Genomic DNA, 13,944 nt, shown 5'->3' with positions numbered 1-13,944 from the left:
GTACAAAATTAGAATTTCTACCTAAAACCGAGAAAAACCAAAACAGGGTGGTATAGAAATAATTTTAAAATATACAGGGGAAATGTAGGGAATCTACTAAGTAGAGAAAAGGATTCTTAAATATTCACAGTTCTCAAGCCAGCAAGATGCTTGGAGAAAGAACTTCACAGACTAATGGCCATTGAGACTGGAACCCAAAACCAGTGACAGGGGTCAGATTCCTAACACATCAGTCCCAGGAAGCCGGGGAAGGGTGGGAGCACTGGAGTTGTCCATTGTGCTACATCAGAAGAGTCCCTTTGGTGGGAGTTATGGTTTCTCTTCTCTTGGGTTCCATTCCTCTAGGGCTTATGATGAATTAAAGGTAAATTTGAGGTTCATCTGGTTTTAGGATCTATTCTAGTCGTCTGTCAGGAAAGGACAGCAGGTGGCGCCAGAACATTGCCATACTCGTGCTGGCTTGGGAAAAGACTCCAGATGGAGAGGATTCTCTTTTGAACTGGGGACAGGCAGAGGGAGACTGGCTACCTTGGCCCCGTTGCTCAGGTAAGAGATCTTTGTGGGCTTGGTGCCCGCCAGTTCCTCGTCACCCAGGATCTGTACCTATAGTGTCCTTCTTTGGCAAGAGGATTGTTTGGTAGGGGAAGGAGTTCCAGCCGATCAAAGAGTGGAAGAAGAGCCCATTCACTTTCTGTCCCTGTCACTGTGTCTCCTTTGGGGCCTGATTCTGCCAGGTGCCATGGTTTATGAAGCTCTTGCCTTGTTCTGTCAGCCTCTTTTTCCTCTCTGAATTTGCTTCTAAATTTTGACAGTTATTTCTCTTGGGGTACTTTTCTTGTTTCAGGACAGTCTCCATATGGAACGATTTTTTTTTTCTCACCTCTCCCCCCATCCGGGTTTCTCTGAGGGGGTGTTGGCTGTAAGTGGGGATCAGGGAGTAGGGAATGGAGAACTCTGGCCCCTAGATGAATTTAAACTGGAGTTGCTGGCCAGGAGAGCGGAGAAGGACAGGGCAAGCCAGTCCATTAGAGGCTCTCGGGTTCTGAGAAGGAAGCAGGGCACTGTCCAGACTGCAGGACACCGAAGCAATGTTAAAAGTCATGTCAGGATCTACTAGAACTCAGAGGCTCTTTTGCAGCCGTGCTGGGCAGGCACGGCTCCCTCAGCCCTGACTGANTTGGTAAACCCGCCGGGCTGTCTCCAACCTTCATTCCTTGAGCTTGTTCCTCGGGCCTCCCCCCTTCCCTAGGGCGGGTTTAAGGGCTGGGCGGAGCTGTCCGCCTGAATCCCCTGTGGCCCCTTTGGTTCCTGGTTCTATATATATCCCTGTCCTTCTCTGCACAGGGTTTGATACGGCTTTATGGGCATTTCCATCCGCTTCACAGAAACAGCCGTCACAGAGGCGTGTTTCACCCGAGAAACCTCAGCGGAGCCTGGCCTGTGGCGGACTCAGTCTGGCCCCTGAATCAAGGCTCTCTTCTCTTCCTGCCCTCCCCCGTCCCTCCCCCTCCATCTCCCACTACCTACCCCCAAGTGAATAACAGAGCTCTGGGGAGCACTCAGCCTCATTGGCAGGGCAGTTTGGAACTCCAGAGACTGATGGAGAATTCTTTAGTGTCCGTTTCTCCACTAAGTTAGTCGGGGAAGGTATGAACCCTGATTTCTGGCTTCGACTCCAGGGCATGCAGGCATTTCTCGAAAAGAATGGAACCTAGTGGGTGCTGCAGGTTCCCTTGAGGCCAATGAAGAGAAAGAAGAGCCTTTATGAACGGAGGCTGGAGGAGCCAATGGGGGCCTAGCGAGGAGGGTCAGGAGCAGAACTGGATTGTATGGTTGAAAGTGGTGAGGGGACAAGGGTACCTAAGACAGTGGGTAGGAAAGAATACTCCCCCCAGGGGACTCCTTTTGGCTCAGAGGTAAAAAGGGGAAATCTGGTTCTAAAAAGGGAAAATTTGCATAGAATGAAGGAGAAACCTATTAAGTGGGCTAAAATTTGCATAAGGAAGCAAAACCTCCCCCCATCCCGATTTGGGGATTTCTAATATCCCAAGTAATCATAGCAGCACTAATTTTTTAATACCTATTGAGTGCCAGCCCAGGCTTCTGGCTGTAAATCTTGTTCTTATTCTTCACAACCTTTTTAGGAGTTGGTATTTTCCCATGGGGTGGAGAGCGACCCTGAGATGCAGAGACCGTAAGTTGCCCAGAGTCACGTAGCTAATCTAAGTGATGAAGCCAGGTTTCAAAGCCATTGAACAAAAACCACAGACCCTGCTCTTTCCACGACACTGTGCTGCCTCCCTGAGGAGCCCTTCAGAAGGTGAAAAGCTGATTCTGACTTAATTTGTGGTCCGAATAATGTTTAGGTTCCTTCTGTTATTTAAAACTTTCACATTTCCACACGGTCTCTAAACCTGACACCTGTGTTTACTTGTGAGTCTCCCTGACATTCTATTCTGGTTGCTTCTTTGAGCCTGGGAATTCCCAGAGCACCAGATGCTTGGCTGTGCCCCATAAAGGATTGGCACATGGGTGCGTGCATCTCTTCGTTATTACCCAGCTGAGCTCGGGTGAGAAGGTGGCTCCCTGTTGTTGCCTAGACACCTTCATCCCCGGCTCATGGACCTCAGTCCATTGGGACTCTGCTGTCCAGAGTGGCCTGGCTAGGTATTTTCTTTTCCCTGCGATGTTTACTGTTCTTTCGTGGGATTTCAGATTTCCATGATGGCGGAAGGCTTGTAAAATGCAGGGGTGGGGAAGGGTTACTGTGGCAGGAGCCCGGGCCAGGCCAGGTCGAGCCAGCCGCACAGACAGCTTTTATAATGGTATGCAGGGCTAGGAGGCTTGTAAAGGCGATGCAGGCAGATAGGGGGATAAATCATGCAAGCAGCGGGCAGGGTGGTGAGCCGAGGTTAGGAATTAACTTTGTGTTGGATTAAGCCCAGGTTGTGGGATGGGAAAGGAGGCCTCCCCTCTTTTCCTCTCCTCTCAGCTCTCTTCTTTGCCTCTCCTTTCTGTTGGCCCTATTCACTGCAGGCTGTGACATGTTTGCCTGGCCCTTCCTGTCCCTCCTCCAAGTTGCCTGAACTAAATCAACAAGGGAGAGGGTACCCCAGAGCAAGGGAAGAAGGTCCTTCCTGCTTCTACCAATCAGACTGCTTTGTTTTGTTGCAAATAGGGAATGGAACTAGCTGAGCCACTCCTTCCTCGAGCCAGGGGTAAGGGCGCCCGTCCTTAGTGCCTTTCTGCTTGTTCCCAAGGAGTATGGGCTTTACCTAGAAAATGGACCAGAATCCTCTGGGATCATGAAGAGAGCAGAAAAGGCTCTTCCCACTATTCTGAGATTCGCCATCTTGATGTAGGGTCTCGGTCTATCCAAGCCAAGGGGTGGATCTTGACTGGCTTCTTTTGAGGGCTGAGGCAAATCCAGATAGCTTCATTTGGGGATTATTCTTCATGATGGCTCCTTTTTTTCTCTACTTTTCTGTGTGTCCTGTATGGACGTGCAGAGGAACCTGGGAGAAATGCAGAGAGGGCCACATGAGTGGTCAGGCTGGGTGCTGTGTATGAAAAGAAGCCGAGGTTAGATTCTCTCTGAAGATGTGTGCAACGTGTGTATAGCAGCTGAGTGCGAAGATGTGGGTACTGAGTGCAGGGACAGTGTTTATAAGTCTCTTCAGGTCTGTTAGGGTCTCTGTTTCTCCTTCTAGCCCTTCGTGCAATGCTTTGCACGTTGTGGGTGATCAATAGATGTTTCAGACTCTGCTTTGGCTCCTGACAGGCACGCTGAACCAGCCCTCGGCCCTCTCCTCCTATTCCCTGCTCCCCTCCAACATCTCTCACCATAAATTGTCCCCCTAATCATCACAGCTTTCAAGTGGACGGCTCAGCCCAAACTAAAGTCATTGACTGCATTTCTTCCTCCCCAGATCTGTAATAATAGCACTGCCACTTTCCTTTCTAATTAGGCCCTAATTGAAAACTGGTTGCATTTGGACTTTTCTTCTTCTGTTCTGCTTTTTAGTTCCAGTGGTGGAAAAACATGCAGCTGAGGTTTGGCTTTCTCCTTTTTCCCCCCAACCCCCCCTTTTTTTCTTCTTCTCTTTCTTCGTCTTTCTTCTCCTCCTCCTCCTTCTTATTCTTCTTTCTTCTTTCTTCCTTCATTCTTCTCCTTCTTTCTTCTTTCTTCCTTCATTCTTCTCCTTCTTCTTTCTTCTTTCTTCCTTCATTCTTCTCCTCCTCCTCCTCCTCCTCCTCCTCCTTCTCCTTCTCCTCCTCCTCCTTCTCCTTCCTTTTAATATGGTGGGATTCATTTGAAAAAGCTGTCGCCAGCCTGTTGGAGCCCCACTCACAAACCCCAGCCTTCTAGAAGACCGGGTCTTTCAAGTGGTTTGCGTTGAACACGTTGGAGGCCCCCAATGCCTGTGACAGTTTCTGTTAATTATAGAGGCTCTTTCCCCCTCTCACATTAGTCAAAGGAGTTTTGTGTGTTTTAACAGCGTTTTCCCTTGGCTTGAATAAGACTCTGTTCAGACATTTCCTAGGGCTGGTGAGTCGGCAGCAGTCACTGGTACCCGGTAGCAGTGTTTCCTTACTGGCTTCTCTTGGGGCTTCAAAGATTATGGTGGAGGGATGCTTCCTAGCGTGCTTGAAATTTAGTTGTTTCTGGATTATGGACATAACTTCTGCAATGTCTGGGCTGCGGATATAAAATAGACATGCACTTGTGTGTGGAGATGTTGCCCGGGTCTCTCTGCTGCACTCTGCTCCCTGCCTTAGCCAGTCCCTGTGCAAGAGTCCCCTTCTTGTCCTTGCTGGGACATCAGAACATTTCTGGGGACCCTGGCTTCCATTCCCTGTTTCTGAGGCCTTATAAACATGACCTCGTCTAGGCCTTAGGAGCACTTATGTTGCTTAGGAGCACTTATGTTGTCCAAAATATTAAGGTGCCCTTCCGTCTTGAAGCCCCCAGGAATGACATGTCACTTGCTTGGGCCAAGGCATTCTAACCAGAAATCAGTCCTGGCACACGCTCTGTTTAAGGACATCTGTGAGAGACCAGTCTACCAGTTAGGTGAAGAGAGAGCAGGAGATTGCTGAAACAAACAGTGTTCAACTAGAAATCCTATGTGGGGCTGCATTTTACTGCATTTTGTTGAATTTAGGCAGCTGGAATTTTGTCTGGGAGGGTATCAGCAGGGTCTCACAGATAGAGCTGTGGGTAGAGAGGTCAAAAGAGCCCTAAGAGGTCAAAAGAGCATCCTTGGAAACATGACTTCTAATTGCTGGGTAATAATTGCTTGTCCTGTTGGGGGCTTTATTGTTTGGTTTTTGTTGTTTTGTTTTGTTTTTCAGAGACCTACTGAACCCTGTGTGTTTTTCCTTAAGAATATTTTGCCTCTTTAAAAAAAAAAAAAAACAATTTTATTTTTCAGTAATCTCTACACCCAACGTGGGGCCCAAACTCAACCCCAAGATCAAGAGTTGTATGTTTTACCAACTGAGCCACCCAGGCACCCCAAGAACATTTTGCTTTTGAAGGTGCTTGTTTTCAGCTCCTGGGCTATTTTCCTACCCCAGAAACCTCCCTGTCTGAGGCATTGATTTTATTTGGATGAGAACATGGGAGGAAGATCTTGAGGAGTGATCGACTCACTGGTCCCATTCAGGGCTACCCCTGTGAGCGTGGGTGTTTAGAGAGAGAGAGAATGAACATTTTTGAGAGTATTAAATGGGTGACAGTCTTGATTATGGTAGTTCTCATTTCCCCTTTTCTAGAAGTATGGACTACTTGAAAATACTATCAGCTCTAACTACAGCTTAATAGGTTTGGCAGAGAATCTTAGGCTCATCCAGGAAAGGTCAGCTAGCTCAGTTTCTTGGTTGTTTAAAGAAGATGGGGCTAAGACCTATGGAGGGGGGTCACTTGCTCCTGGGGAAGATGGGGGTGGAATGAGGAGAGGACATTTGTTCGTGTTAGAAAAACGAAACTCTTGGAAGCCCTGAGTGGTAGAACCTGGGGGCCTAGCACTTCTCTGTAGGTGGACAAAGCCATAGAAAGAGAGTTCTAGAAATTCAGTGATCACATTTTAGAAATAAGCTCTTGGATCAGAATTCAAGGAAGCTGGTTCCCCACATGGAGTAGAATTTCCCCATTTTCTTCTCCTTCTCTTTCCTGTCTGTCTCCCCCTCCCCAATTTGTTTGGAGTCTGTGCTTCAGCACATATTTGGTGCACCAAATGCAAAACACCTCCCTGCCTTGTGACCGCAGAGACTGCAGCGTTGGGAATTCTTCCTGAATTGCTGACATGGTTGTGCTGTACGTTGCTTATATTTTATGGCACACGTTTAACAATATAAACTGTGATATATTAAGGTAAAACATTGAACAAGCGAAACAGAGTCAAAAGACACTAGCGACATGTGTTTGGTTAGCAGTGAGGAGGTCGAGGACTTTAACTTCATCACTGCCTGTTTCTTGTGCTGTAAGTCACAGACGCTGGTGTATGCTTTTAAGGTATAGAGTGTAAGCAGTGTACCGCGTAAAGGCACAAGAGCTTTCCATGAACCTGGGCGACTAGTTTTGGCCAAACCTTTTCATGTGGTTTTTTTTTTTTTTTTTTTTGAAATGCTTTTAGATTTTGATTCCTGGTGTCATAACTGCAGGGGTGCCCTTCTCTATAGAGACTGGATTCAGACTTTTTATGCTTATTATTATTCATCGTGGAAGTCACAAGTATAAGGAAAATATAAAAAGAAGGTGAAGGCATCAGAAGTTTGGAACAGAACTGAGTTGCCCAGCATCTGTGATGTTTGCTCCTAAAAAAACATGCGTTGCCAGAGATCATCTTTCAGGGAAATGGTATTGATGAGTCCTTTCTCCTCCTTAGTATCTGGACCTTTGAAACTGGCGGTATGGCTTTGGGGGCCTATTTCAGCAAGCTGGCCTCCCTGTTATCTTTCAGCCAGGGAAAGATTTAGTCGTATGCTTGCAGGGGGCTTTTAGCAAGTTCACGGGAAGCTCAAGTTCCCCTTCTGACCCCTGGCTTTGCTCTCAAAGAGACTGAAGTTTATTGGCCAGTTTGAAGTGTAAAGGTGTGCAGTTAGCTGGGATAGAATTTGTGAAAATGATTATCTGTATCTGCGTGGTGTTTATGGTTGGCAAAACGCTTTTGCTTGTGTTGTCTTCTTTTGATTCTATCTTTGTGCATTCGAGCCGCGTTTTTGTGTTATTGTCCCTATTTTATAAATGAGAAAACTGGGGTCCTGTGTTTCTCAAGGTCACATAGCAAGTAGGCAGCAGAGCCAAGGTGTAAACCAGGTCCGTTTAGACTGTTCCATTAGGTTAAGTTGGTCACCTGGTCTTCTACCTTATGACTCTTGGTTTGACCAAGGGCCAGGGTTCAAAAGGGTAAGCTCCCCAGTGTTCCCTCCATTCTGTTTTAATCTCTGTTGTATTTCTCACTATTTTTAGCAATTCTTTTTCTTTCTGACACTTCCTTTTTCCTCTCTTTCCCTCCTTCCCTGACCCCTACCCCCAACCCCCTTTCAGAGACTGCCTTATTTGCTTTCTTAGAAATTCCTCTTGTAAGGCTTTGGGAACTTTGACCTACCTGTAGTAACTGCATTTCAGAGGGTGTTTAAAATGTCTCCTTCCCCTCTCCTTCATCTGCCCCCCCCCCCAAAGCGTGGCCTCGCCCCATCCTGCCATCATGCTGGCCAAGCGCGTGGGGCAGCTGTGGTCAGTCCCATTTATAAAACTGGTAAATATGGGACCGGTTTCTGTCCCCTCCAAAGGTCAATATTTGTGCAGAGTTTAATTTTAACTTAACAAGCAGCTGTTTTCTGCAGCTGCCCTGGTGTGTTGTGTTGTGTGTGCTTTCCTTCCCTCCTTCCCCCTGGCTGTGTGCGTCTGTGTGTGTGTGTGTGTGTGTGTGTGTGTGTGTGTGCATCTGTATTCACACTGGAGGCTTGGTCCTGGTCTTCTGAACCTGCAGCCCACTGGCTTGTCCAGCCTCTGTCTCATGGAGGACATTTGGGCTAAAGGGCGCTAGATAAAGGGCAGAGGGCTTAGCATGTGGAAATGGCCCTTTTCCCAGGGTCAGGGGACAGAGAACACTATTTGGTCTTCGGGAATCCTAATATCACCACCATATCTGCCTTTACAGGAGAGATTCTAGAATGCAAGATTAGGGAGAAATGGTCCCCTCTGTACAATCTGCACCATCCCCCACTTTGCTTTCTAAGGAGTGTTAGCTCCTTTTCCAAGAACCCTGGGCTCTAATTTTGGCAGCTGCTTCTCAAGTAAGGTGAGGGGAATATATAAGATCATCTCTTAATGCCTCTTTCAGTTTTTACTATCCTGTGATTTTATGAAAAAAGCATAAAGCATTGGACTGCACATCAGGAGGAAATTCTATTCCAGCTTCTAGCTTTAAAATCAGTTAAAAACTGGTTCTTGAACTGGTCATTTTTACCCTCAAATGAATGAGACTTTATTTAAAAGCAATCTGAGCTCTTTAAAGCAAGAGAAGTACGTTAATGCTAAGCTCACCTTACCCACCCATATCCCCTTGCACCAAGCTGCATACACTTACTTTTTCTGCTTGTGAACTTGTCCCCGGCTTGGACAGTTTAGTCCAGCATGCAATCAACCCGACCCCATGGACAGTTTAGTCCAGCAGGCAATCAGCCTGCCCCCTCAGAGCCCTGGGATCTGAAACAGAAGGAGGGTATGTGGGGTTCTGCCATGGTGGCCACCTCCCAGCTCTTCCATGAACATATTAGACATAATGTCCTAGCCCCACCCTAGGACCTTCACATGTGCTCGTCCCTCTGCTAAGAATGCTCTTTCCCCAGATATCCACATGGCTCTTCTTTCTTTCCTTCAGGAAGTTGAGGACTTCCTGGCTACCCTATCTAAAATTTCATCCCCACCTCTATCCCCGCCCCCATCAGCACTTTCTGTCCCCTCCCCCTGCTCTGTTTGTCTCCTTAGCACTTATCATTACCCAGCGTGCCACAGATTTTACTTTTTTATTATGTTGTTTTTCTCCCCTGCGAAGACATGGATTCTCAATGAGGGCAGGGACTTTTGTCTGTGTGCTCATTGCTGTCTCCCCAGTGCCCGGAGAACAATGTCTGGCACATGTAAGCTCTCAAAACTCATTTGTTGAATACATGGAAGGAAGGAAGGGAGGGAAGGAGAAGTGGGCTCCCTAAATTGATGATTCTTCATAGGGGGTACATAACCCCTAGGGGAGGTGGTCAGAATGATTTGGAGGTCTTTTCAGACTATTCATACCCTCACCAAAAAATTTCTGATATATGCTCTCTCTGCCCCAGGATGGTTAAGAATCACTGCATAATGACCCTTAGTTACTGTTGAAAATATGTGGCATATGCCTCATGTGTGTTGGGTGGACAAAAAGTTGAGAAGCACTGTCCTCCTCAGCCCAACAGGCCTGTCCCCTCCTGGTTTGTGACTTGCAGACAGCTGTCCTGGCTAGGAGGAGATTTGTTCTTTCTTACCCCCTCCCCACCTTCTCCTGCCTACTCTATACCCCCAGCCCATGCCTCCCTGCCCCTCCCCTTTCCTTCATTCTCAGCCAGACACCCGCCCGCCTCCACCTCCTGCGCACAGGCTGCATGGCTGTAGTTGGACACAGAGAGCCCTTGACGGCAGCAAGCGCTTCTTGTGACATCAACTCTGTGGCTTTAGGGGGAAGGCTGTGGCTCCGGGTCCCCAAGGGAGGGGGCTGTTTTTCTCTTCTTGATCGTTCACGTTGGTGCCCGTCTGACTTATAAACTTTAATGGCCAGTTTTAAAGGTTACTGCCATGGGGCACCTTTGTTGCCAGTTTTAGTTTTTTAATTTGGAAACTTTTTTTCCCCTTGTGGTCTTGGGAGGAAAGATTTGGGGCCATTTGGGGCTGGGAATTGGTATTTGTGGGTGATGATGAGATAGCGCAGCAGCGCTCTGGCTCTGGCTCCAGTGACCAGAATCCTTGGCATGTTACCCAGTGGCCCAGATGAACCCCAAAACAAGAAGGGGAAGGCTGACACTGGCATGCATAGTCTTGGGCCATAATGGTCAAGGACGTAGGGGCCTATGAATTTGTTGGACGGTCTGAAAAGAGAGGTAAGCCTAGCTAGGGGGCTGGGGTGCTGGGAAAGGAGGGGCACTTTTCACTTTTGCTGTAACCTGTAACTGTCCCCACACCTCCGGTACCAGCCCTTTGCTATGAAGATGAACATCCTTGACAGTGGACAGGTTTCACCAGGATGAAGACAAGGCTTCAGATATAGAATTAATCATCAAGGATGTGGCCCACTGGGGGTCACCCCAATGAAGCATAGATATGGAACTGACAGACAAAGCTTTACTGGGTCTTTTTGCCAAGCACCCCTAGCCCCCATGCCTTTATTAAAAAAAAAAAAAGCTATTCTCAGAATAACTTCACAAAGTCTCATATGTCAAAAAAAAAAAAAAAGGAAAGAAAAGAAAGGTCACTGCTCATCTCAGAGTTATCTGTATTCTTAGGGGGAAAACAATGTTATACAATAATACACAAATCATAGCCTCTTGGACTCGGAAGCGATTTTTATAGCGCCCTAATAACACTATCTTATTCAGGGCCTCTGTCTGAAACTAAGAATGTGGGGGATTTCAAATGTATTTAGTGGGTGCTAGAAAAGAAATTTTAGAGATTTAATACTGAGCAAGCCTCCTCCCTGGGTACTTTTCTTGTGGTGAAGTAGTAAAGCAAACAGGTAGGCCATCTAGCAAATAGACCTCAAGAAGGGGCAAGATACCAATCTATGGATGCTTAAGCACTTATTCCAAGGCCTACACCCTTTACTAGACTGTTTATTGGTGTCCTTCGTAGCCTAAACCCATACCTCCCCACCCCGCTTCTAGTGTTTGAATGGGTTAGCCTGAAATTAGGATTCAAGTTTGGATGGACTTGAAGGCTTCAGGGAAGGATGCCCGCTATAGAAGGAAGGGATAGCGCAGCTCTCCAGGATATAGAGTGTGAGGGCAGACCTTTCTGGACAGTTTTGCTACCTTCTACAAGATATATAATATAGGGTCTTGGATTCAGATCTCACTCCTGGCTGTTCTTCCTGGGCCAGACAAAGCCGGATTTGCTTCTTTTTCCCTGGGTTGCAAGGGCGGGGGAGGAGATGGGGGGATTGGCTCGGGGCTGGGCCACAATTAGTGACCTGGAGGCTGGGCTGGGCACCCAGAGGCTATAAATAGCAGGCATGGAGCAGTCGCTGAGGCTGAGCGGACTCGAAGCCCAGCCAGACTAGCCGCGTTTCAAGTGGTCTGGGTGGGATTTTTTCTTTTTTCTCTGTTAACCATTTGTACATCTGGTTTCCTCCGTGTTGGTGGGGGCAAAGGAGGAGGGTGGGGTTGTGAGCAGAACTAGCAGTTCATATGTGGAGTAGCTTCTTGGTTAATTTTGCCATATGTGTATCTTGGAGCTTCTGGGGCCCTTCGGACTAGGTGGGATCTGGGAGTAGGGATGGTGGCTGCTGGGAGCTAAGTCTTAGAGCAGGACATATGGTGTGGGAAATGCAGAAGTCGTGCATCGCCCCTGTCACTAAGGTATGATGGGTGCTCCCGGAGGGGACAAAAGTGCAGTCTCAACATGGAACCACTCAGCTCATCTGGCAGTAGACTGGGACTTGCCTCTCCAGACCCAAAGGAACAGTCTCTCTGTCACAGCCAGCCCATCTGTGGGACCTTCTTTCTCACAGACATTTGCCAATTCTTGCTCCTGTTGTTTGCCCTGGATTTGAATTTTTTAAAAAATGTTTGTTTATTTTTGAGAGAGAGAATGTATATGTGTGTGAGTGAGGGAGGGGTAGAAAGAGAGGGAGAGATAGAACTCAAAGCAGGCTCCAGGCTCCGCACTGTCAGCACAGAGCCCGATATGGGGCTTGAACTCATGAACAGTGAGATCATGAAGTTGGATGCTTAACTGACTTAGCAACCCAGATGCCCCTGTCTGCTCTGGATTCGAAGACAGAATACTTTGAGTTGCATTCCATTTCTTCTGCTTATCTCTTTGTCACTGGACATATTACTAAGCTCCCTGGGCTTCAGTTTACTTCATCTATCAACAAGTAATTTTGATGGAATACACCCCAATGTTCCTTCTAGCTTTTATAAATGCATACATCCATTTCAATCAGTCCTTTTCCATTTTTCTTTTCTTTTTTTTAAGTATTTATTTACTTATTTTGAGAGAGAGAGAGCTAGAGAGAGCAAGACAGACAGAGAGAGAAAGAGAGAGAGAGAGAGAGAGAGAGAATCCCAAGCAGGCTACACACTGTTAGCACAGAGCCCCATGCGGGGCTGGAACTCCTGAATTGCGAGACCTTGACCTGAGCCAAAATCAAGAGTCAGACACTTAACCGGCTGAGCCACCCAGGTGCTCCTCAGTTTTTCTTCTTTAGGAATAAAATCTACCTCTGCGAGGAAGCCTTCTGAATTATCAGGTCCATCTTACTTCACAGACCATTTGCAGTTATATAAATAGTTTATCCTATATACCACATGTTTCTTTGCAATTATTTTCTTGCGATTTGCACATATTTATATTTTGTCTCTTCAAGTAGGTTACAAGTTCTTTGAAGCGGGAAACCGTATCTTCTCTGTCCCTACCACTCAGCACTTATTGTTGTAGGCACCATTGACACCTACTAAAACGTCCTGAGAGCAGGGGGGCAGGCTTGGACGGAATGGGAAATAGGAAGAAATGAATATGTCTTCAGCAAACGCCGCTTTGAGAGGTGTCTTTGTTAGAGTAAAATGGAAAGTGGCGAATGAGGACCCAGAAGGGAGAGTTCATGTGTTTTATGGAACCAGAGGATGCCAGTCCCACTGCTATTTTGATTCCTTTCTCTCCTTTTCCTTCTTTCCTCTTCTCCTGAAGGTGCTTTTTCTCATGGGTGCAGTCTGAACCAGTGGTGTTTTCGGACACTGCCTAATAACACCTGAGTGTGAGGCTATATTTTGCAGAATGGTAAAAGGACTTTCTATTGCAAGCATAGGCCCTTTGTTTTAGGTTTCAGTTCTTCCCATTTCAATAAACCGCCTGTTTGCAGATCTCCTGTATGCCTGAGGATGAGGATAATAACCCTTGTTGATATCCGTGAAAATGTATGTGACACTGTTTTCCGAGTCCAAGGAGAGCAGTGTCTCCCCTGGTTGGCTTTCCTGTCACAGGGCTTTGATCTTCCATCCCTTGTTTCATCCTTTCTCCTACTTTTAGCTCTTCAGACCAGGCTAAACAATTCCTCCCCTCTTAGGTGTTTACACTCTCCCAGTGTTAGCGGAAGATTATCGTACGTAGTCCCAGACATCACTTAGGCCATCTGCCTTGCACCCCTCATCTCTCGCTCCCTCCTTTTTCACCCTTCCCTCCCCCACCTCACCTCAGTTATGCAGACTTATCTCTGCAGTTCTGCTGTGGGAGCACCTAATACTGGGCACGTGAACCAGGCAAGTCTCTTACTTAGAACCAGGAGAAGGAGACCTCTTCTCTGTCTTCAAGGCATGCCCTCCAGCCCTGGGATTTGAGGCACAGAATTTAATTTTGTTGGTATCTTTCTTTCAGTTCATTCGCATAATAAACATTTATTGAACACCTATTATATGCTGGCTTTTTATTAGATACCAAGGATGTCCTTCTGTTTTATTAAACTTAGCAGCCATTTAAGTAATTACTGTTTATAAGGCATTATGTTAGAAGGTGGGGGTTCCAGAATAACCGAATCTCTCAAGAACTTTGCCCTCAAGGAGTTTATAACCCAGTGGAAGGGTCAGACATGCAAAGACTAAATTACAACACGATGCAGAATGAAATGAGAGCAAACATAGATCCAAGGGATGTGTTTTGAAAGCAAAGAGTAAAAAAAGTTTAATTCTGGC

The 13,944-nt window shown here is 46.8% G+C and overlaps 1 protein-coding gene across 5 annotated transcripts in view; it reads left to right on the top strand.

The window, feature by feature from the left end:
- The window catches only part of NHEJ1 (non-homologous end joining factor 1), an 80,870-nt gene that overhangs the window by 35,959 nt on the left and 30,967 nt on the right, over positions 1-13,944 (top strand). The window lies entirely within an intron of this gene.

Source organism: Crocuta crocuta, unplaced genomic scaffold (genome assembly GCF_008692635.1).
Source record: "Crocuta crocuta isolate KB4526 unplaced genomic scaffold, BGI_CrCroc_1.0 scaffold229, whole genome shotgun sequence".
Taxonomy (NCBI): domain Eukaryota; kingdom Metazoa; phylum Chordata; class Mammalia; order Carnivora; family Hyaenidae; genus Crocuta; species Crocuta crocuta.
Note: the sequence above shows the minus strand (reverse complement) of the source record. Positions and strands in the feature narration are given on the sequence as shown.